The following is a 10,929-nucleotide window of genomic DNA, read 5'->3' on the forward strand; positions in this document are numbered from 1 at the left end:
GTGAGATGTGTTAACCTTTGCTTATGCACGCGTGATACCATTGCTTGTTGGGTTAGTTAGCATGACTGCGTTTACAAGTTGATTCGACCGATAAAACTACCGTCCTTACTGTCCACTGATCTGCTATCCCAATCGATGCTTCACTTTTCGGGCGAAACTGTGTCTCTTAGAACATGCAAGTTTTTAAAATTCGAAATGTGTAAGGTCAGCAAAAATTTATATGTCGCTTACGCAGAAGAGTACCTATGTTAGTCACGCACGCTTTGCCGCAAATATCATGATCTTGAGAAAGCTAATAAAAAAATGCTGACATTTCAGTACCTTCGGAGAAACCGACTTAATGACAATTTAACACGCAGTTGCATTTTGGCCCACTCTCAGTCTTTTAGATTTTGACAATCGCACATTTTTCGACATATTGGTCGACTTTTAATGATAAATCCAAGCCATAGTGATTCCGACCATGCTGAAAGCCGCAGGAAAGATCTGCACTATAGCATTAAAACGAAATATGCCGTGACGACATGGGCAACATAGTTTGAGGCCAGTCGCGGAAAGTAGTGGTACGGCGCGCTTTGCTTGGAAAGTATGCGCGGCTGAGTGAAACGCTTGGATTTGCCGCGACGTGCCATCATTCAAACACCCCACGGTCACAGATGTTTTTGTGCTTACATATGAGGTAGCAGCAGGAGGAGCTCGGTTTCGAAACTGCCTCGACTGAGTTTTTAAATTCAATTGTGAATACTTATTCTTGGGGCCAGACAATGAAATCTTCCTTACCTCAGTAAGGAAGCCTTCATTGCAGTGAGGCTACCTTATGTCACTCTGAAAGGTTCCTTACTGAGGCGCCCTCGGTGAAGGCTTCCTTGGTGCTTCCTTGGTACTTCCTCAGCATAAGAAGCCAAACAATGAAACCTTCCTTACCTCACTAAGGAAGCCTTCATTGGGGTGAGGCTACCTTATGTCACTCTGAAAGCTTCCTTACTGAGGGGCCCTCGGTGAAGGCTTCCTTGGTGCTTCCTCAGCATAAGGTAGCTCCAAAGCTACCTTCATGCGTCCTTACGCCGCTCCTGGCCCTGAACGAGCGCTTCACCTCACTGCTTAACCACATGGCATTCGCTTGCGCATGCGCACTGTCGCCCACCTGTGGAGAAGCGCGAGCACGGTACGTCTTGCCAGGCATGTTCGTTTCAGTCACGCGTGCGGCATGCAAGCATTGCTAGGCGTTGCTAGGCGTTGCAAGACGCCGGCGTGCCAGCGTTGCTGGAGCACATCAAGTTTTGCACTGTAATGCGCAACTTTTTTTAACTTTAGTAAACGAAACTAGAAGAAAGCGTCCACGCTTCTCTATATTAGCTATTCAATTTAAAGATTGTGCGACGATACAACATTTTTTAATAGAATAATGGTGTTCGCGGAAAGATTTGAAGAGATAATCTCGAACCCAGGTACGCGGCAACCGCTCCTTAGGTGAGGACGGGTGAAGGGAGCTTTCAGAGTATGCTTGCTTCCTCCATCGGTCCTTCGCTGTAAGGAGGCCTCACGTAAGGTTAGGAAGCGCTCGAAGGAAAGGAACTAGGGGTGTGCGAATATTCGGAATTTCGAATACGAATCGAATATTTTCCATATTCGAAGCGTATTCCATTCGAGAAATGCATGTTCGGAAATTCACGAATATCCGAGGACGGCCGAATAACGGTGGAAACGGCGAATATTCGGATAGACTGCGAATAATTGAGCAATTAACCAATTGTATGCTTGCTCCGCATTCTCCTAAGAACATGTTTATTAACTGAGAACTTCGCATGATCCGCTCATTATCTGTATGCTCTGTTTCAGTCTATCTGCTTCAGGCATTTGAGACATGATCAGTTTCGGTTTCTTTTTCACCAAGCTTTATAATTCCAATTATTTTTGGAATGCCCCATTGCCTTGAAGGTTGCAAAGGCAACTCAGGGTTTGCTAACATTGATTCAAAATGTATCAAGGCTCTTTGTGCGGAGTGGAAATTTGATGAAGTGGCCAGCCTAGGCATGTTTCTTGATCCGCGCTTTATGGCCACAGTTCATCAGGCATCTGTTCAGATGATCTGGCTGAAAAACCTTGTGACAAGGGAGCTCCAGGAAGCCGTCGTGGAACACCGTGGGGACACCGCCATGCCATCGTCGACTTCGTGTCCACTGGTGGCATCGAGTGTATGGAATGCTTTTGACGATCTAGTGATGAACAAAGAGAAGACACATTTGGCATCTGCCCCTGAGGGGGAAGTTACAGACTACGCGCAAAAGCCTCTTCTGGAAAGGGGCATGAATCCTTGTGAGTGGTGGCAATCCATTGGCCGCTTCAGGTACCCGCTTTTAAGTGCACTCGCCCGGAAGTACTTGGCGATCCCTGCCACTTCAGTTCCTAGTGAAAGAGTCTTTTCTACCGGTAGAAATGTGACAGTGCATAGAGAGCGTTTACTTTCTGGCCATATTGAGCAGTTAATTTTCCTTCACTACAATCTGTAACAAGCGTTTTACCTGACTGAGGGCATTGCCTGAGTCCATTATCTATAATTGAGTACCTCTTTAATTTGAAGCAACCTTGTAGAATGCAATCTTATTTTTAAAAGGGTAATAAAGCTATTGTTACCTCTCTTGCAATTTTTTAATACTACACATGTATTCGATATTCGATTCGATATTCGAAGAGAGTTCTTCGCCTTATTCGTATTCGATTCGTAATCGAAAATTTCAATATTCGCACACACCTAAAAGGAACGTTTTATTGTTTGGACCAAGCTACCTTCACGCGTCCTTACGCCGCTCCTGGCCCTGAACGAGCGCTTCGCCTCACTGCTTAACCACGTGACGTTTGCTTGCGCGTGCGTGCTGTCGCCCACCTTCGGAGAAGCGCGAGCACGGTACGTTTTGCCAGGCACGTTCGTTTCAGTCACGCGTGCGGCATGGAAGCGTTGCTAGGCGTTGCACGACGCCGGCGTACCAGCGTTGCTGGATCACATCAAGTTTTGCACCGTAATACGCTACTTCTTTAGGTTTAATAAACAAAACTAGAAAAAAGCGTCCACGCTTCTCTATATTAGCTCATCAACTTAAAGATTGTGTGACGATACAACCTTTTTTATTGAATAGTGGTGTTCTGGTGTTCGCCTAAAGCTTTTAAGAGATAATCTCGAACCCAGGCATGGCGGCAACCGCTCCTTACGTGAGGACGGGTGAAGGGAGCTTTCAGAGTATGCTTGCTTCCTCCATCGGTCCTTCGCTGTAAGGAGGCCTCACGTAAGGTTAGGAAGCGCTCGAAGGAAAGGAACGTTTCATTGTTTGGGCCTTAGGTGCAATTTCGATGATTACAGAAAAATAGGGCTGCGTAAAGTCTGACTGCGTTCAAATGTGTCGCTTACGCAACTGCCCTAACTGACTGAGAAACTGAACTGAATCAGCGCTACGAGCCGCAATCACAACGGAGATTTGGAATGAAACACCGTGAGCGCTTCTGCTCGCAGGCGCACCGCTCCCAGCAGGTGTGTATATAGGTTAGAAGCACAATTGCACCTGCGTAATTCGCACTGCTGTTAGGTCAACAAGAGATGTTTCATCTGTTGATTGAATATACGAAATAAAGTCGCAGAAAATAACGAAATACACAGACCGAATGTCTGCGTGTTTTTTCTTTTAATTATACCGTAACAATAAAGATGCAGTTTCGTTTAGTCGGGTTGTTCTCACATGGTGGAATCGAACCCGTAGAGAATGAAACTATATCTTATTTTCTGCCGATTTCAGCGCAAAATCATGCTCTTCGATCCGCTCGCGTCTAAATCAATGTTCATGGGGCATATCACGGGACTTATCATACCCCTAGTCGGTTGGTCGCAAAGATGTCACAACATACTGTCACGTAGTGGTGACGTTAAGAACACAGTAGCAATACTGTGATAGACAAAACTAACTTTTATTGGGCGAACCTGTGCCCACAAAACAGGCTACACTTATAGCACAACGATAGCGGCGAACACGGTCGGCGATCGTCGAAAATCTGATCAGCGGTTCAAGCGCGTCGGCTTTTATACACAATCGTCGAATGTTCCGGACTAATCGTTGGGACCCGCGTGCCTTCCATAAAGTTCTACATCATTCGCGTCAGGCGAATAAATCAGATAACACAAGGTTCGGCGACAACAGACTGCGGATAGAAGCGTCGATAACTTTCCAGAAACTTCGGATACATGCAAGCGCGTCCCGCGCTGTGCGATAAGATTTGTTAGGCGGCGAAACCTGGTCACCCGATAAATATAAATACACGTGTCAATACTCTATGCTCTTCTGTTGTTTGCAAGCCCAGTGGCGAGCCAGGGCGCATTCGGCATAGGTTGTCTGGAGAGGAAGCGCTGTGCTTTGCCTGGCAGCACTATTCAGGCAGCAGCATTCAAGCAACATGAAACTACTGTCGCGCACCATATTCAAGCAACACCTATACAATTTACATTACTAAATGAGCTAATCAAGTGATGTATTGCTACTGCTCTATCAGCCGTGTCCTAAGCGTAGTGTGTTTTTTATGTTCCCTTCATTAAACGGCTACCATAGTTACCAAAGGCCCATGCTCATAAGGCACACTCATGCGCCCAAAATAGTAATTGAAGAAGTAATAATTTTTTCTGCGAGGATTTGCCGCATGACATATAGGGAAAATAAAAATTAAACAAAACATTATGTCTCTCCCGTAATGAAGAGGAGATCTAAGCATGAAATGGCTACCGGCAAAGCATACTGGTTGGAGACGACGCTTGCCAGAGTGAGTGAATACAAATTTCATTGAAAGGGGGAGGAGGAGGAATGAACGTTTATTGTGAGAAACCGCGAGAAAGTGTTCTTTCTTCGCCTTAGGTGGCCGGCTCTCTTAGTCCAGAGAGCCGTTGGCTAATGCCACAGCCCGGGCCCGGTCCACCAGATTTCGCTGAACTTCCAGGCTCTGTGCCTTTAACATTGCCTCCCACATTTCTTCGATCGCTTGTAGCGGTTTTGAGGCGTCATCTTCATTCTTGTTATCGTAATGTGGGCACACCAACACCATGTGTTGGAGGGTGTCTGGTACCTCACAATATCGGCATAGGTATGCGAATTTGGTGGGGTGCATCCGGTGCATGATAATTCCATGGACATACTTAACTGAAAATAATCAAAGTAAGGCACGATGGTTGGGGCCCCTATTCCAGGGCCCCAGCGGCAAGAGCGACTCGTTAGGGTTGGTCTAGAAGAGCCAACTGGCTCTCCATGCCCTCTTCCGCAAGCCGTGCGTCTAACTATCTATCCCTAGCTAGCGGATGTTTGTGTATTATGGGGCTGCCTGTGTGCGGAGGCCTCGTGGGGAACTCCCATGTGAGGTGCTTTAGTGTGGCTGCCTCTGTGCACCACGGGAACTCGCCAGTGAACCTCGAGGGGTGTAGTATGTGTAGGTAATGCAAGTTGGGGCATGTATTTTTCTGAATACGCGGCCAGTCCCTCTCCTGTTGGTTGTATACATTCGAGTGAGGATGTACAAGACGTCTCCGCTTCTGTGTTTTATCTAAGATGTCACGAGGATTCGGTGGAAGGTCGTTTCTGGGCCATGCCGTTGCTCGGACGTTTGATCTTCAAGGTATAAGGTCTACGCATACCATATGATAGTGTGGTGCCTTTCCGGTTGATTCTCTAAAATTTTGATTATTGAATGGCGTGTCATCGCATTTAAAAACAGGCGGCAAGCCACTTGTGAGTCCGATAATACGACAGCCGAATTGGTTTGGCGCTCGATGCCCTAAATGGCCAAGGCGATGGTCGGGCATGCGGAGGAGCTTTTGAAGGATGCCGTTGTTATGTTGTCCTGACACGTAGCGACTACGGTGAAGTTGTTGAAGCTGGTTCCAGTAGCATCCGCGTAATACACTCCCGGTCCCTTGCCGAAACATTTGTGAAGAGCCTTTGCCAATGCTCTGCGTCGTTTGGGGTGGTACTTGAGATGAGTGTTTTGGGGAACAGGGGCCACTGCAATGTGCAATCGAATGTGTATCTGTGCTGGTTCCTCTCCGCAACAGGGGGGTCTCAAGGCAAAGCTTAAACTCGCCAATTCTTCTCTGTCGTGAGTTAAATAACAAAGTAGTTCTTTCTGATCATAAAATGTCGTGACTGCGTACTCGTCAAATGTGTTGTGCAGACCTAGTCCTTCGAGTCTCTCTGTGCTAGCACATTCGAGAAGACAAAGGGTGGCTTTGAAGTCTTTTCTGATTATTGAGTTTGTTCGTTTATCTCTTGGTTCGTCAAAGCTATGTAAAGGCGTCTATGATGCATTTATTTACGAATGCATTGACCAGGCTGATGGTCTCTCACTAAGTTAGGCCATATCTGATTCTTGCCGCGTCTTCTGCGACGCCTTTAGTTTTTGATGGGTGTGGGATGTTCCAGCGTTTGGGCCTATCTACATCCCCGATATTCTGGGTGTTTACACTTCTCAAATCGGCGCCTCGTCGAGTGTCAAAATGACTGTGTGTGGGCGCAGATTTTCTGTGCTGGTAGTAATACTCTACAAATAGGGAATTTCTGTGTTGCGCCTTATACGTACAAGACTATTGTTGCAATTACTGAGATGGTATATCGGCCCATGCAAACCATAAAATACTTATAACTGCTTATATTAACACGCCTGGCATTTCCTGGCAGACTGGTGAATTTTCAACTCGTTATTTTTACTTATCTGCCAAGTGCAACATCTTGCTTCATCTTGTATCTTTTGCACCTCTGCGCCAATTTAACATATTCTGAACTCTTGTGGCAACATACTAGACCTATGCCTTAGTAACGCAGAAGCTGTGAATGTGTCATGTGGTGACTTTCCCCTTGGTAAACCAGATAAATATTATCCTCGCTTCATATTTCATTACAATTCGCGATATCTAGTAGCAGGGGATTAAAGGAGACTGCAACACCTCGGTCTTTTAAATTTGTCAAGTGGAGATTGCGTTGGTCTTTACCACCATCCTAATAATTGGGGCTGGTATTCAGTAGTAGAACTAAGAGATGTTAATGACCATGTCACGGCATTCGCGAATATTATCCACGATGGAATGAAGAATTTTATACCACTATAAGGTGCTAAACGCTCCAAATTTCCCCTGGATTTTTGTTGAACTGAAAACAACTTTGAAACTAAAATACCATGCTCGCAGGAAGGCAAAATGTACAAATCAGGAACACTCTTCTCTCCACCTTGCGGGTTTCCGCAGAACTACTACGCCAAACTCTTGCCTCTTGCCTTTGCTTCGTGTTGTCGACAAATTCGACTTCGCCCTGCCATCTGCTAGCCGCCTGGTTAGCTCAGATGGTAGAGCGGCTGCCCCGGAAAGGCGGTGGTCCCGGGTTCGAGTCCCGGAGCAGGACGAATTTCGCTTCAACTATGAGGCTTTTCTTTCGAGGAACCCGTATGGGTTTCCTTTGTAGCAATTGCTACGAACGGGTGGATGTCTGATTTTTCCTTCATTCACTGGCATATAGGCTTTAGAATGTAGAGGACACCCTCTAAACATATTTACAAGCGTGATCATTCCATCTACATGGCAATTGTTAAAGCTAGTACTTCTAAAAATTCCATCTTCTTGGAGACAAGGTCGTGAACAATCGTCCAAAAATACGAAACTATAAATCTCTCTACTCAGTAGCGACAGCGCAGCTGTCGCAGATGTCGCGGGCGCCTTCGCCCTACACTTCGGGTCTGTGTATCGTGAAGGGTATAATGACGGAGTTAGTAAGCTTTCCAATCAGCCTTCCCTTGATTCAGGTCTATCGGTCTCAGAGGAACTTGTCTTTAAGAGCACCAAATTCTTCAAACCGCCTTTTTAATGTGGCCCTGTTGACATTACACCTGCTTTTATTTAAACGTACGGGTCATGCAGTGTTCCAGTGCTTACCTGTACTTTTAATTCTGATTTAAAGACGAACACATTCCCAAAGGCTTGGAATACAGTGCGGGTCGCTCCCGTTTTTAAGTCAGGGGTAAAAACTGCTGCAGAGAAATAACAGGCCTACTTCTCTCCTATGCGCAGCATCTGAATTATTCGAGTCAACTCGGCACTGAATAAGTTCATCCTCTATTGAAAATACTATCATTCCAGAGCACCATGGTTTCTTATCGGGATGCCCCACAACTACCAACATCATTAGCTTCGCGATGCACGCCTTTCAAGGAGTGTAACAAAAGGACAGCTGGATGTCATTTATTTTGATCTCAGTAAGAAGTTTGATGTCGCATGCCACAAATTAATCCTTCAAAAGTTGACACAACTTGATCTGCACCACTGTGTCACATCGCCGACAAGAAGCTACCTACGCGAATGATACTCCTACGTTAGCGTAAATGGTCAATCGTCCGAAGTTTATGCAGCTACAAGTGGAGATCCTCAAAGGTGTGTCCTTGGCCGTCTTCTTTCCTCGCTGTTTATTAACGACGTTTCCGGAGCCCCTCGAAACTCTTCAATTTCATTATATGTCGATTACGCGCAATCTTTTAAAGCGGTAAAAATGTTAGTAATTGCGACGCTCTTCCAAAGGACATTGGAAATATTGCGCTATGGTGCCCTGAAAATAAGCTGATCATGAATGCACAAAAAAACTGGCTGTGGTTTAGCTAAGGTTAAGCCCAGGATGCGAAGCATACTAGCCTTTATTTTAACGCGACAGCGTTAAGGAGCTCGTGTCGCAGAAAAGCCGGTGTCGTCGACGTCGGCTCAGGCGCGCGACGCTTGCAAAGGTGCACATTTCGTTGTCGCGCCAAACGCTGCGTTGCTCGACGCTCACCGCGTCCGATGCGGGGCGCGTAGTCACTGCGCCATTGCAAAGCCACCTAGAAACAGTCTCTGTAGCACGTCGCAACCTTCGCTTCTCATTCCAACGAGCAGCTCTGTCTCCAGGAGGCATCTCACCTCGTGAGTGTCTAGCAGAGGCAAGCGCAGCTGCTTATATACCACCGCGACGCCGCGAGCGACGGCGCGAGTTGGAGCCCCGTTTCTCCTCTGCCGTGACGTTACGGTGTCATGTGGTCAGCCTTGAAGGCGACGCCGCGAGCGACGGCGCGAGTTGGAGCCCCGTTTCTGCTCTGTCGTGAGGTCACGGTGTCACGTGGTATTGAAGGCGACACCGCCGTGCCTGAGGAGCTGGGTTGAGCTCTAGTAATATGATTCGCATAAAAAATTTCTAAGCTTCAAGCTGAAGAGTGATAGGACCATTTCCATATAGCATTAAAGAAGTTCGGCCAAGAGCACAGGGCACAAAGGACCTTTCTCGCCTCACGCTTAACACAGGAGGCAGCGTGCACTTCGAACGCTCGGCATAGTATGTCTGGTGACGAGAAACTTGAAACAACCTGGGCCATTTGTAACTTTATATCAGAGTGTATGCTTTAAGTTCTTAAGCACGCCTCTGTTGTCGGGGATGTCGCTTGTAGGTGAAATTGTGAACTTCTCGAAAATATGGAAAAAAGCTCACATCCATATTTAAACATTGATTGTGTTAAAAACCTTCTGGAGCTAAAGCAGACACTCACGTTACCTACCCTCACCTGTAAACTCAACAAAACGATGCTGTTTTTTTTTCACTAATTAATGTATGGAAACACCTGCTGCTTACATTTGGTTTCTAATGTACACTTTTACATTCCGCAGAAAGGCACAGGACAACCGCGCGCCTTTCAGATTTTTGTGACCCTCCATCTAAAGTGCAGGTGACATATAACGCCCATTCAGTGTTCCTGGATATCTTCATGCCTAACTTTAATGTTTATCTGGAAGGAGTTCTAGAAGAATTTAAATTACTGAACGAAAAATTCGCAGTTACGCCCGAAAGCCGAAGCACCGATTGCGATAGCAAATTAGTAGATAGCTGTACGAAGTAAGGATAGTAGTCTTATCGGTCGTATAAACTTGAAAACATTCGCTTACTAACTAAATTAAGAATGATAGAATGTGCAAGTGTGACTCAACGAGGACGTAGAAACAAACAGAAACACAGAGACAGTGCTGGCTTTGTGTGTCGGCTTCTTTCTACGTCCTTGTTCAGCCGCGCTTACACATTCTGTCATGGATTAAAACCAACCAATCAACGCGTTCAACTAAATTAACCCGTACGGTGACACGCACGCACACGTAAACATGAGCACATGTCACTTGATGACAGCGGAAACTGTTTCTGAAAACGCTGGAATTAGGAATCACGGCAGCAGCCGCGAGCCAATTGACCTCCTAGCATCTGTCGTGTCCACGCAAACGAAACGTCGAGAGCACAGTGCATACGAAGGTACTGGCACTACGCGCACTCGGCAAACATCATAGATCGCGTTGAATATGAGGCCCGCGTGGGCTCACTCTCTGGCCATGTCGCAGATCATTTTCAAGGCACACAAGCCCCGGCAACGCGCCCCTAAGGCGTCTGCTACGGCGTCCGCGATTCTCGTGGCCAACGCCGTAGCAGACACCGGGCTGTCTCCACTCTGTACGGAGCGTAGGGCAACGAGGACATCGAAACACCCTATCAGCCGACGGATAAGATGCCCGTCCTCCCTCGCCATACCCCCCGGCCTCGCGCACCAGAGAAGAGGGCACGATTCTGGGCGGTGTTCCTCGTTCGTGCACCAGACATTGAACTACGTTCGCCGGCTCACCCTCACAGGCTGGACTCACCACCAGGTGGCCGAGCTGAACGGACGTGTGTCTTTTCGTCTCCGACAGTCACTGTCTTCCTTCTGTTACTTTGGGCCTTAGGGCCCAATAGTCACATCGACCGTGGCCATGGATGACCCAGAGGCAGCTTTGAACGTTCCATTACCCGAGGACATGGAGTTACAGCAGTTTGAAGACGCCCTCACGCCAGAGGGTACGCCAACCCTAACGAGCACCTCGACCGA

General features: G+C 47.0%; 1 protein-coding gene across 1 annotated transcript in view; it reads right to left on the minus strand.

The window, feature by feature from the left end:
- The window catches only part of LOC139057625 (uncharacterized), a 36,723-nt gene extending 25,998 nt beyond the window's left edge, over window positions 1-10,725 (minus strand). Inside the window, exon 1 of the mRNA XM_070536177.1 lies at window positions 10,706-10,725. The gene's annotated coding sequence lies outside the window, so the exon portion shown is untranslated. The remainder of the gene's footprint in view (window positions 1-10,705) is intronic.
- Window positions 10,726-10,929: the final 204 nt, after the last annotated feature.

Source organism: Dermacentor albipictus, chromosome 3 (genome assembly GCF_038994185.2).
Source record: "Dermacentor albipictus isolate Rhodes 1998 colony chromosome 3, USDA_Dalb.pri_finalv2, whole genome shotgun sequence".
Lineage (NCBI taxonomy): Eukaryota > Metazoa > Arthropoda > Arachnida > Ixodida > Ixodidae > Dermacentor > Dermacentor albipictus.